Source organism: Candoia aspera, chromosome 2, assembly GCF_035149785.1.
Source record: "Candoia aspera isolate rCanAsp1 chromosome 2, rCanAsp1.hap2, whole genome shotgun sequence".
Taxonomy (NCBI): Eukaryota; Metazoa; Chordata; class Lepidosauria; order Squamata; family Boidae; genus Candoia; species Candoia aspera.
In genome coordinates, this window is record NC_086154.1 from 255350129 (window position 1) to 255361121 (window position 10993).

Below are 10993 nucleotides of genomic sequence, written 5' to 3' on the forward strand. Positions count from 1 at the left end.
GTTGTATTTCCACAACACTGACAGGGTGATGCTATGAAAACACAAAAAGACACCAGTGAGAATCCTGCCTCTGTTCCAGGGAGCTGTGCATCTAATTTAGTCATCCTTCTGAATGGAGCAGAGTTTACTAGAATAAAGAGGAATATGGCTGGAGTATAATCCAGGAAATCATGTTGAAGAAGAACTCTCCTATCGAGTGTCTAGGAAAAAATGGGCAAGCGATGCTCAGTTCCTAACAGCAGACAGTGTTGGGCAGGATTTTCTGTTAATCTTCAGCCATTCCTTAGCTTAGGTACCACATCCTTTAGCTACAAAGTTATGATAAATAAATAAGCATCTGCAATTTTTTCCAAAGCAAGTTTGGTTTCCTTATGGTTGACAGAGAGATTATTATTGAAAAGAACTGTGAGATATTAAAGATAAGTAACAGTGGAGAATGGAAGGGAGGAGAAAGCCCAAATGAAATTGCAGAGGATGTTTTTTTCTAACAATCTGCAATAAATAAAAGAGTTACAAACACTTTTACACTCTATGCATCTGACTTCTGGCTCTGTTGATGCTACCTAGTATGTTTTTTATGTATGGATGTTTTACAAAACAATAGATATATACATCTTGGTACTGTATATTTCTTACATCAGATTTATCATGCACTGGTCCCAAGAAAATCAATGCCATATTATTTATTTATTTATTTATTTATTTATTTATTTATTTAATCAATTAGTCATTTTGGAAATAATAAGAGACATGCCTTCTCATTAAGGTTTATCTTCTATCATAGATGCTTGCTTGGCATATCTACCTACAGTTAACCCGGCTATTGGCTGGGTGTGCAGAGAACTGTAAACTAGTCCCACAGGTTTACACAACACATTTTGGCTAGAAGCGCTTTAGTGCATTGTACAAATATTGCTTATTCTGCTTAATTTTGTCAAAACAGAATGCAGTGGTGAGTCACATGGAGTGTTTCTTTGAGTGGAAAAAGAAGGCCAGCTTGGGTCAGCTCTGAGCCTTGCTTGCCAGCATGCACATTGGCACTTTCCAAAAAGAAGAGGAGAGGGGAGCACCCTAGAATCCCTCCCACCAGCTTGGATTTTATACCCTCTTGGATTTTATATTTATTGCATTTTATAATAATTGTGATGTGTCTGGTTTTATGAGATTTTAATGTTTATGTTCAGAGTTTGATTTTATTGTAAACCGCCCAGAGTCCCTCTCTTGGGGGAGATGGGTGGTAATTAAATTTGAATAATAAATAAATAATAAATAAATAAAATTGTGTGAATTAGCATTCAAGCCCAAATTGGATTTACGTTCACCATGAGCCACTTGAAAACCTCAGTGTAGAAAAAAATTAAAAACCCCACATTCTCTTACTTTACTGCAGTGTTTCTCAACCTTGGCAACTTTAAAATGTGTGGACTTCAACTCCCAGAATTCCCCAGCCAGCCATGCTTTATGAGTGGAAGTGCATTCTATTATTTCTATTATGAACAGGCCCTAGAGATGACATGCAGCATCATTTCTGAAGAGCGTACAGGCCTGCAAATTAAGAAGTGCATTATTGTCCTATTGCTTTGCAGGTTTTGTTGTTGTTTATTCGTTCAGTCGCTTCCGACTCTTTGTGACTTCATGGACCAGCCCACGCCAGAGCTTCCTGTCGGTCGTCAACACCCCCAGCTCCCCCAGGGACAAGTCCGTCACCTCTACAATATCATCCATCCATCTTGCCCTTGGTCGGCCCCTCTTCCTTTTGCCTTCCACTCTCCCTAGCATCAGCATCTTCTCCAGGGTGTCCTGTCTTCTCATTATCTGGCCAAAGTATTTCAGTTTTTCCTTTAATATCATTCCCTCAAGTGAGCAGTCTGGCTTTATTTCCTGGAGGATGGACTGGTTTGATCTTCTTGCAGTCCAAGGCACTCTCAGAATTTTCCTCCAACACCACAGTTCCAAAGCATCGATCTTCCTTCTCTCAGCCTTCCTTATGGTCCAGCTCTCGCAGCCATATGTTACTACGGGAAACACCATTGCTTTAACTATGCGGACCTTTGTTGTCAGTGTGATGTCTCTGCTCTTAACTATTCTATCGAGATTTGTCATTGCTCTTCTCCCAAGAATTAAGCGTCTTCTGATTTCCTGACTGCTGTCACCATCTGCAGTAACCTTCACACCTAGAAATACAAAGTCTTTCACTGCTTCTACATTTTCACCCTCTATTTGCCAGTTACCAATCAATCTCCCAGGCCATGCTTACCTGTAATTCCAGGTGTCATTTGACTGCCCACCTTAGCATTCCAGTCTCCTGTGATGATAATAACATCTCTTTTAGGCATGTTGTCCAGTAAGTGCTGCAGATCCTCATAGAACTGCTCTACTTCAGCTTCTTCAGCATCTGTGGTTGGGGCGTATATTTAGATCACTGTGATGTTAGATGGCTTGCCCTGAATTCGAATTGAGATCATTCTATCATTTTTTGAATTGTATCCAAGCACTGCTTTAGCCACTTTACGATTAATTATGAAGGCTACTCCATTTCTTCTGTGGTCCTCTTGTCCACAGCAGTAGGTCTGGTGGTCATTTGATGTGAAGTGGCCCATTCCAGTCCATTTCAGTTCACTGACGCCCAAAATGTCTATCTTTAATCTTGACATCTCACCAATAAACACATCCAATTTGCCCTGGCTCATAGATCTTACATTCCAGGCTCCAATGGTGTGTTGATCCTTAGAACATCGGATTCGCCGTTCACCACCAGCACCATCAGCCGCTAGCCGTCCTTTCGGCTTTGAGCTAGCTGCGTCATCACGTCTGGGGCTAGTTGAACTCATCCTCTGTTCCTCCCCAGTAGCATTTTGACCACCTTCCGACCTGGGGGTCTCATCTTCCGATGGTATACCGACATATCTCTGGTTGTACTGATCCATTTAGTTTTCACGGCAAGGATACTGGGGTGGGTTGCCATTACCTTCCCCAGGGATCGCATTTAGTCTGACCTCTCTGACATGACCTTCCCGTCTTGGGTGGCCCTTCACGGTTTAGCTCATGGCATCATTGAGGTGCTCAAGCTCCAGCACCACGACAAGGTAACGATCCTTTGCTGAAGGCTTTGCAGGTAGTCCTCACTTAACAACTGCAATTGGGACCAGCAACTGCAGCGCCGAGCGATGTAGTCATTAAGTGAAACATCATGTGACCATGCCAGACTTACGTCAGTTTCACTGTGGTCATTAAGCAAATCACCTGCGGTTGTTAAGCGCAACATCACGTGACCATGACTTGCAACTTCTTGCTGGCTTCTCCATTGACTGCTTTTTGGAAGCTGGCTGTGAAGCTTGCACATGGTGATCACATGATCACGGGACACTGCAACCATCATAAATGTGCGCCAGTTGCCAAGTGCCCAAATTGCGATCATGTTATCATGGGGACATTGCTACAGACATAAGTTCAAGGAATGGTTGTAAAACTACTTTTTCAGTGCCATTGTAAGTTTGAACAGTTGCTAAACAGGGCAGTCATTAAGCGAGGACTACCTGCATTACATTAAATGTTGCATGAAACCATCGCTTGATTCAGCGATCCCAGCTGCTGGGATTTATCAGTCAAGATGTACAGTTTGGTATCATGTAAGGGCCCAGTCAATTTTGTTTCTTCAAATATTCATCTATCTTCTCCAGGGAAATGTCTTGTCCTTTATATAAATTGGAATAATATTGATGGAATGCTTTTTGCATAGTCACACTATCACTTATTACAGTATCTCTCTCTTGTAACTTCAATATCATTTTCTTTTCTTTTTCTTTGTGTAATTTCTATGCCAGCCAGTTCCCTGATTTGTTTGCAAACTCATAATAATTCATTTTTGTTTCCATTTCTCTCACTGTTAACATAGATCATTGTCACCGTAAAAGCTTAATTTGTTGGGAAATACTTATCTTCTCTGGAAACGTCTTTAATTCTTCTTCTTTTCTTTTTATCTCAGTTTTGTGTTTTCTTCTTCTTCCTGAGTTCACTATTATGTTGTATAAAGTAATCTCTCATTAAAGCTCTGTTTGTGTCCCAAATTATTCTTACATCTGTACCTTTATTAAGATTATTTTAAAAAAACTCTTTTAATTTCTTTTTACAGTCCTCCACTATTGCTTCTTTCTGTAACACCATTTCATTTAACCTCTGTCTGAAAGAACCGGGTTTCCAGTTAAAAACCAAATTATGATTATGACCTGAAAAAGTCTTTGGTAGTATCTCTACTTTATGAAACTTAGTGGCCAAATTCTTCAAAATACAAATCATATCTATTCTTCAAAAAGATCTCTGTCTTTCAGGAAAATAAGTATTCTCCCTTGAACTGCCATTTTTATGTCTCCATACATCAACAAGCTCTAAATTGTCCATCAAATTAAAAAAAAAACTTTTGGTAATTTACCTTGTGTAGTTTTAATATTTTTCTCAGAAGTTCTGTTTAGTTGTGGGGAGATCATTCTATCCCAACCCCTCATTAAACACCATTTTTTATAAGAAAAGCCCCAAAATTTCCAAAATTTCCACTTTGTAATTAACTTGTTTTACATTTCCAGTCACTTGATCTACAGATTCTTCCATCTTCTTAACTTCTTTCATTTCCTTTTTCATTTTTACAAGTCTTTCTTCCATTCTCTCTTCAAAAGATGCCAAATTATCACATTAGCCCAATTCCTCAAACATTTTCCGCAACAACTCTGGTGTAATTCCTCTTTCAGGTGGTTGCTATTCTAATATTATAATCTAAAAGTGAAAGTGTCTCAGTTACACGGGAAAAAGTACAAGACTGGCTTTCCTTTTCTTCTTCTTCTTCTGATTTGCCTTTCTGTGTTGTTAATACTTTAGTCTCAGTTGGCACTCTGTAGTTACAGTCACAGTCACATTCTCACTCATATTACCTTTATCTTCTTTGTTTTGTAAAATCCACCAATTGCCTATGTTCTTTAATATTAAACAAACAACATTCCCACAAAAGTCCAATCCAATATTTAAGTCCAATATTTTCAAAAGCGATTTCACCAAAAATTAATTTCAAAATTACTGTCCCCTTTATCCATTTAAATTTTGTTGCATCCAATCCTTGTTAACTCTTTGCTAGAGATTTAAAAACTTTAAAACCTTTCTTTCCCTCCTTCTTTAATCCAGAAAGAATGTTGACTCACCAAGTGGTTTTCTCTTATCTTGCTGATCAGAAGATCTCTCTTTCACCATAAACTGGTTACATCTGATAGTGGTTAAGAGAGTGAGCCTTTTGCAAACCTTAGGTCCATTACAGGCTGCATTGAGGTTGTGAGCCTGATTGAAATTCCTCAACTCCCAGCTACTCAACTCACAGGTTGACCACAAAAACCTCAGTTCCTGCAGTCTATTCACAAGGAGCAGATGTCTGGAGTGCAGGTGGGCAATCTCACAATCTCTCCTTGTCCAGAGAAACTCTGCCAACCAGAATTCACTGTTTGGTCGCCAATCTCCACTGCAATGCCATCCCTGCTTGTTCAGCGACATCTAGTTTGTCGTGGAATCTTATCTGGAAGCCACCATCTTGACTTTCTTGATCTCCTGTGACCCTCCTGTTGTCAACTGAACAACTATACCTACAGGTCTCATCAAGAATCTTTTAGGGTTGCTCAAATGACATCTCCTTTCCCCCCTTCATTAATGTGTTTTGGTGCTCATATTTCCATGAGAATGTAAATTGCCTCATTGTGGAAAATGGAAAACTACAGTATAGGAAATAGGATTAGCAGGCAGTTAGCATTTCAAGTCAAGGTGAAGTTTTCTTCACACCAAACTTGATTCCTGGCGTCTTCATTTTCTTGAGTACAAAGTTTTTTGGCAACAGAAGCAAAGTGGGATGCCCTTGTCTTCTTCTGAGATGCATTTTTTACTTCCCAATCTAACGTATTGCCTTTTGGATCCCCTAGTGGTCTCCCATCCAAGTTCTAACCAAGTCTGACCCATCCTGCTAAGTTTTTTAAGATCAGCCAAGGTTCACTAGGGCTGCTAAGGTAGAGTTGTCAGTGTGGTCAGTGCTATGGTTTCAAGTGCAGCACAAGTTCATAGAGGTATGGAAGAAGAATGCAAGATCTAAAGTGGTGGTAAAGGGGCCTGATCAGAGGAATAAATTTGGAGAATTGGCCTTAGGGGATGAGATTTGTTGTTTGATTGATTACACTGATATTTTGATATCCTTTTCCGCAGGAGTTCGAGGTAGCAGATCCTTTCTTCATTTTTTTTTTCCTCTCTACAACAATCCTGGGAAGCAGGTTAGTCTCAGCTGAAGGCATCCAGTAAACGGATTTGCTGGTGCTCATTCTACATGTTCTATCTGGAGACTGAAATTCCCAATGAAATTGGTTCAACTTATTCAGAGCAAAGTTAGAAGAGACTCCCTTGAATCCAGCTCAAATCTGGTGACTTCGTGGGTAGATGCAACTTTCTTGGATGGATTGGTATGGAAGTGGTTGGCCATTGCTTTCATCCAAGATGCTTTTTTGACTCCAAGTTCTAGTTTTCTGACCTGGGATTTCCCACCCAGACCTGCTTACCTTCTCTGGGATCAGCCGCTGTTGGCTAGTTGCTCCCACCTGTACTCAGACAAATTGATTGATTGATTGATTATGTGCCATCAAGTTGTTTTCAGTTGAGACAAATAACCCACCTGAATGTCTGTGTATCAATACAACTTCTAATCATTAACATACTCTGATTCCATTCCTTATACTGAGCAGGTGGTTGGACTGGATGATCCCCAAAGCAAACTCTAAAATACATGATTCTCTGTTAGCAACTGCATAGCTCTATGCTTTGGGCTTTTTGTTTTATATTTGAGTTTATCATTTAGAGGGAGTGGGGTTTTTTTTCTTTTCTCAAACTGATTTCAATGAACACTGAGTTACCCAAAGATGCTGCAGTTCTTCCCTTTTCTCTCTCTCTTTTTTTTCCACCAATGCTTTTCTTTTGTTCCAAGACAGACAACAAGGAAAAAGAGCACATGAGGATTTAGCCAGCCTGGTTGCCAAGCAAACTGCCTGACATTCCTTCCCACCCCACCTAATCGGGTTTTCAGAAGGATGGAGAGAGAGAGAATTTTACAGCCAGGAGCAACAGGCTGGGGAATGAATGGAGGGACAGAGAAAGCTGGCTTTGACTGCCAATAACCCCAGAGAAGACATAAAGCTGGGGTCTTCGAAAGGGCAGCAAGAGGCTTATGCATGCTCAGAAGTGAACCCACTCTGACTGCAAAAGCATTTTTAAAAAGCCTGAGATATCAGTGCCATATGCAGAAGTTTGACAGGGCCTATTAGCTGCAACGTGGAAAAATAGTGATAGTAAACATCAGGATTTATCCATTCCACCTGGTCCAGACAGAATTTAGACCAGATCTCCACTGCTGGGCTGAAGTATTTGGGACTGGCTTGGGAGACTTGTTTGTACTGATTTGAATTGAAATGAATTGGTTGCATTCAGTTCAGCTCATCACACCAAGCTGTTCATGTGTTGAACTGAATGCTGGGCTGTGTGGGTTTTAGGCTGAAATAATCTATCTGCTTATTAGTAGAAACGTATGGTTTTCTATTGTCCTGCCTCTTTGCATATTAGGATTTGAGAAGCAGTCAACAACAGATATAAGCAATAATAACCAAGAATGTATGAGCCATGGATGTCCACAGAGTATAGGTCCAAAAAGGCAAGATGGTGGCTGCAATGGCAGAACTTCAATTGTACCTTCTCAGCCACCATCTTGATTTTTTGGACCACATCTTGCAGATACCTCAGGTATGGGCACCTTCATAACTGAAAACATTTGCTTGTCCTTAATGCTTTTTAAAATGAATTGATGATGATGATGATGATGATGATTAGGCCCTGCCATAGGATGCCACCTTGTTGTGGTAGGGGACTTTTGTGGTCCTGTGATGCTGAGACTCTGCTAACAATGCCCTCGCTGTCACAAGGACCACCCAAAGCAGAAAGGTCTTATTAGAGGGCCTGAACTAAGAGCATCCAACACACAATTTGTAATGGTGAATACTAGAAAACCCATTTCCATTGCCTGGGTCAACAAAGGTGGCCCCTGATGCTCTGTCTCCCAGGTACCAGGTGATCAGTGGGTTGTAGGGCTCAGTTCTCTTTCTGGAACAATCAGGGGAAGGAACTGCAGGACAGCTAAAAGGTGAACAAAAATGGACATCTTGGTCTGTTGCTGGAAACAGGATGATTATCAAATGAGGTAAAATGCTGGATGCAACAACATTGCCCAGATTGATTGTAGAAAAAGGCATGACCGAGTTGAGGAGATAATCCCCTGGCAGTGGTACAAAAAGTATAGATTCAGAAGAATTATTCGAGACATGAATCCATGGATAAAATTACTGAAAATGACGGAGCAAGAACATTATGGGGTTTTAAAATTCAGACTGATCAATGCTTAGAACCTAACACATGAGACATTCTTGCCATTGTTTGGTTTTCCAAGAGACAGTAAGGTTAAAAGCAAGGAATCAGAAAAGATTACAAAATACTGAGATTTGCAAGTAAAGATTGAAAAATTAGGTGAGAGTGGAACCAACTGTACTGGGGCTGTAGATGCAATTTCACAAGAGCTTAGAAAGAATTTGGATTCCCTAATTTTGGAACAACTATGGATACTGTTGGGCACCTCATATATAACTAGATGCTACTTTTATTGTTTCCAGGAAATGGGTAGGGCTCAGATTATGAAGGAGAAAACTGGACAGCATTGGCTGTGACATATAATTAGTGGAATTGGAAAAATGATTTTATACCACTCTCATTCCTGGAAAAAGAGATAGGAGCTAGATCCTATAATTTCACCTTGCAGAGTGCTAGCCTTCTTACTTATATCTCATAAATAAATAACTATTATGGGGTGCAGGAAGCCTGGTGACTATCAAGAGGAGTAAATGGCTGTGGGCACTTTGATTTGTGGGCTATCTTGACCACTACAAAAAAACTTCAAATACCAATTAAGTTCACATCTTGCATTAGGGAATAATGTGCTTGGCTTTGGCTGTACCCTTAAAAAAACCATCCAGTTATTTGTAAACCAGGGTCTGATGTGTTGAGCAAACCCTGCAATGGTGGCTTATTGTACAAACTATGGTTAAGCAAACCATGGCTTAATGTTGTCTGGAAACCAAGCCACATAATCCAGCAAGATGGGGGTGGGGGGTAGATTCCTCATGGCTGCAGTTCAATTCCTGGATGTTTCTTCTGATCTCAGTCTCAACACTCTGCATAAATCAAATCTCATTTCAATTAAAATAATCACAAAGAAGGGCATTTGTGGGAGGAGATAAAAAAAGGCGAAGATGGCAGTTGCAACTGTGTGATCAAAGCCACTCCCTTTTTGGGGGAAGAAGACTAGTGTCTTCTGACCTTGGCCCCTCTTGGCTCCAAGAACTTAAAGCACGAAAGTTCTCCCAGTTCATGAGAGGTAGGAGAAGAAAATCTCCAGGGCCATGAAACTTTGATTTATGGTTCAAATGTAATTTCTGTATTTTGAGTATGTTGGCCTGTATTGCAATAAATATCCAATAGGCTTTTCCAACATGTCCACCAGAAGTGGGGGGTCTGCAGGTTATGGTCAAAGAAGTCAAGATGTTGATGCACAGAACAAAAGACGTAGAACTTTGACTGTACCACTGTGGCTGCCATCTTGACTTTTTTGACCATGCCTTGCAGATACCCCTGGCTGCCCCGCTGATCATGCTCAACCAGTATTGCTGCTGGATGTTGGAGAAGCTGAATAAAGTACTTCAACTGGTACTTTGGAAATGGAGAGGCCTCTGGCACATCTATCACCCACTGCCCTCTGGACAGTCCAGATGGTTTGCCTGCATGTGAATATTCTCCACTTCAGATTTTAGAAATGTATTTTCACTACCCTATTATATAGAAAAAATGTGGGTTATGAAAAGTAGGGTATAAATAAATGTAATAACTGAACAAATTATTTATCTCAAGTGTCGCAAACATCTTCTCGCCTCTCCCTTACATTTGATTCACGCAGCAGGCTAACCTATTAAAATGGTTGGTCTAGCTCTGGTTTAGGATTTTCTATGAAATTTGCTTTGTGGGTAACATATTTTATGGCTCAGCAATAATGCACGAACACAGCCATTGTGACTTATTCAACTGACTATGATTAAAACAATGCATGGCTTACACAATGTGTGAATCCAGATGCTCTTTGAATGCTGTACCCACTCCTTCATTATGATTACAGTTTTGTACCACTTACTTGGGAGTAACTCAGTGGAAGTTAACCACTCTGGTTCCAAGCTCCTGAAGAAAGCTCTGTGGCTGGGGAAAGTAGAACCTGGGTTTGTCCACTCTTAATCCAGCCCATCACTACACCACATGGGTTCTTGGGTTGAGACAGAGGGACTGGTCCGATGTCCCCCAGGGAGCTTCTGCAGCTAAGAACCTGGGTCTCCTCACTCCTAGTCCAGGACCTTCACCACTACACCATACAGGATCTCCCTATACCTAATTCAGTACCTTAATCATGACACCATATTGGCTGAATAATCAACAATATACCCTATGATGTTCCTACACAAATCCTCAATCTAATGTCATTCAGATGTACATCAGCATAATGACGGGATGATGCCAATTTTAGCCCAGCATGTGTGAATGGTGACCGCACTGGGAAAAGATGGAATAGTATCAGATATTCTCTATGGATTACACCCTTGAAAATACTGTAAGGAATTTCCCAATGGACATCAAGTCATTAATTTGGGCTGGATTGGATTCCTGAAGGGCACTCTCTTACTTTATTCAGAAATAAAAGCACCAAAACAATTCAGAATCCGTGCTAATGAAAGGATCTTCTTAGTTTGCTAACCAATAATCTCCCATAGAACAGGTGATATCCAAATTTGGACAGAGGGAGCCATATGGGAGTAGATGGAAACATGGCATTCATCTCTAATGA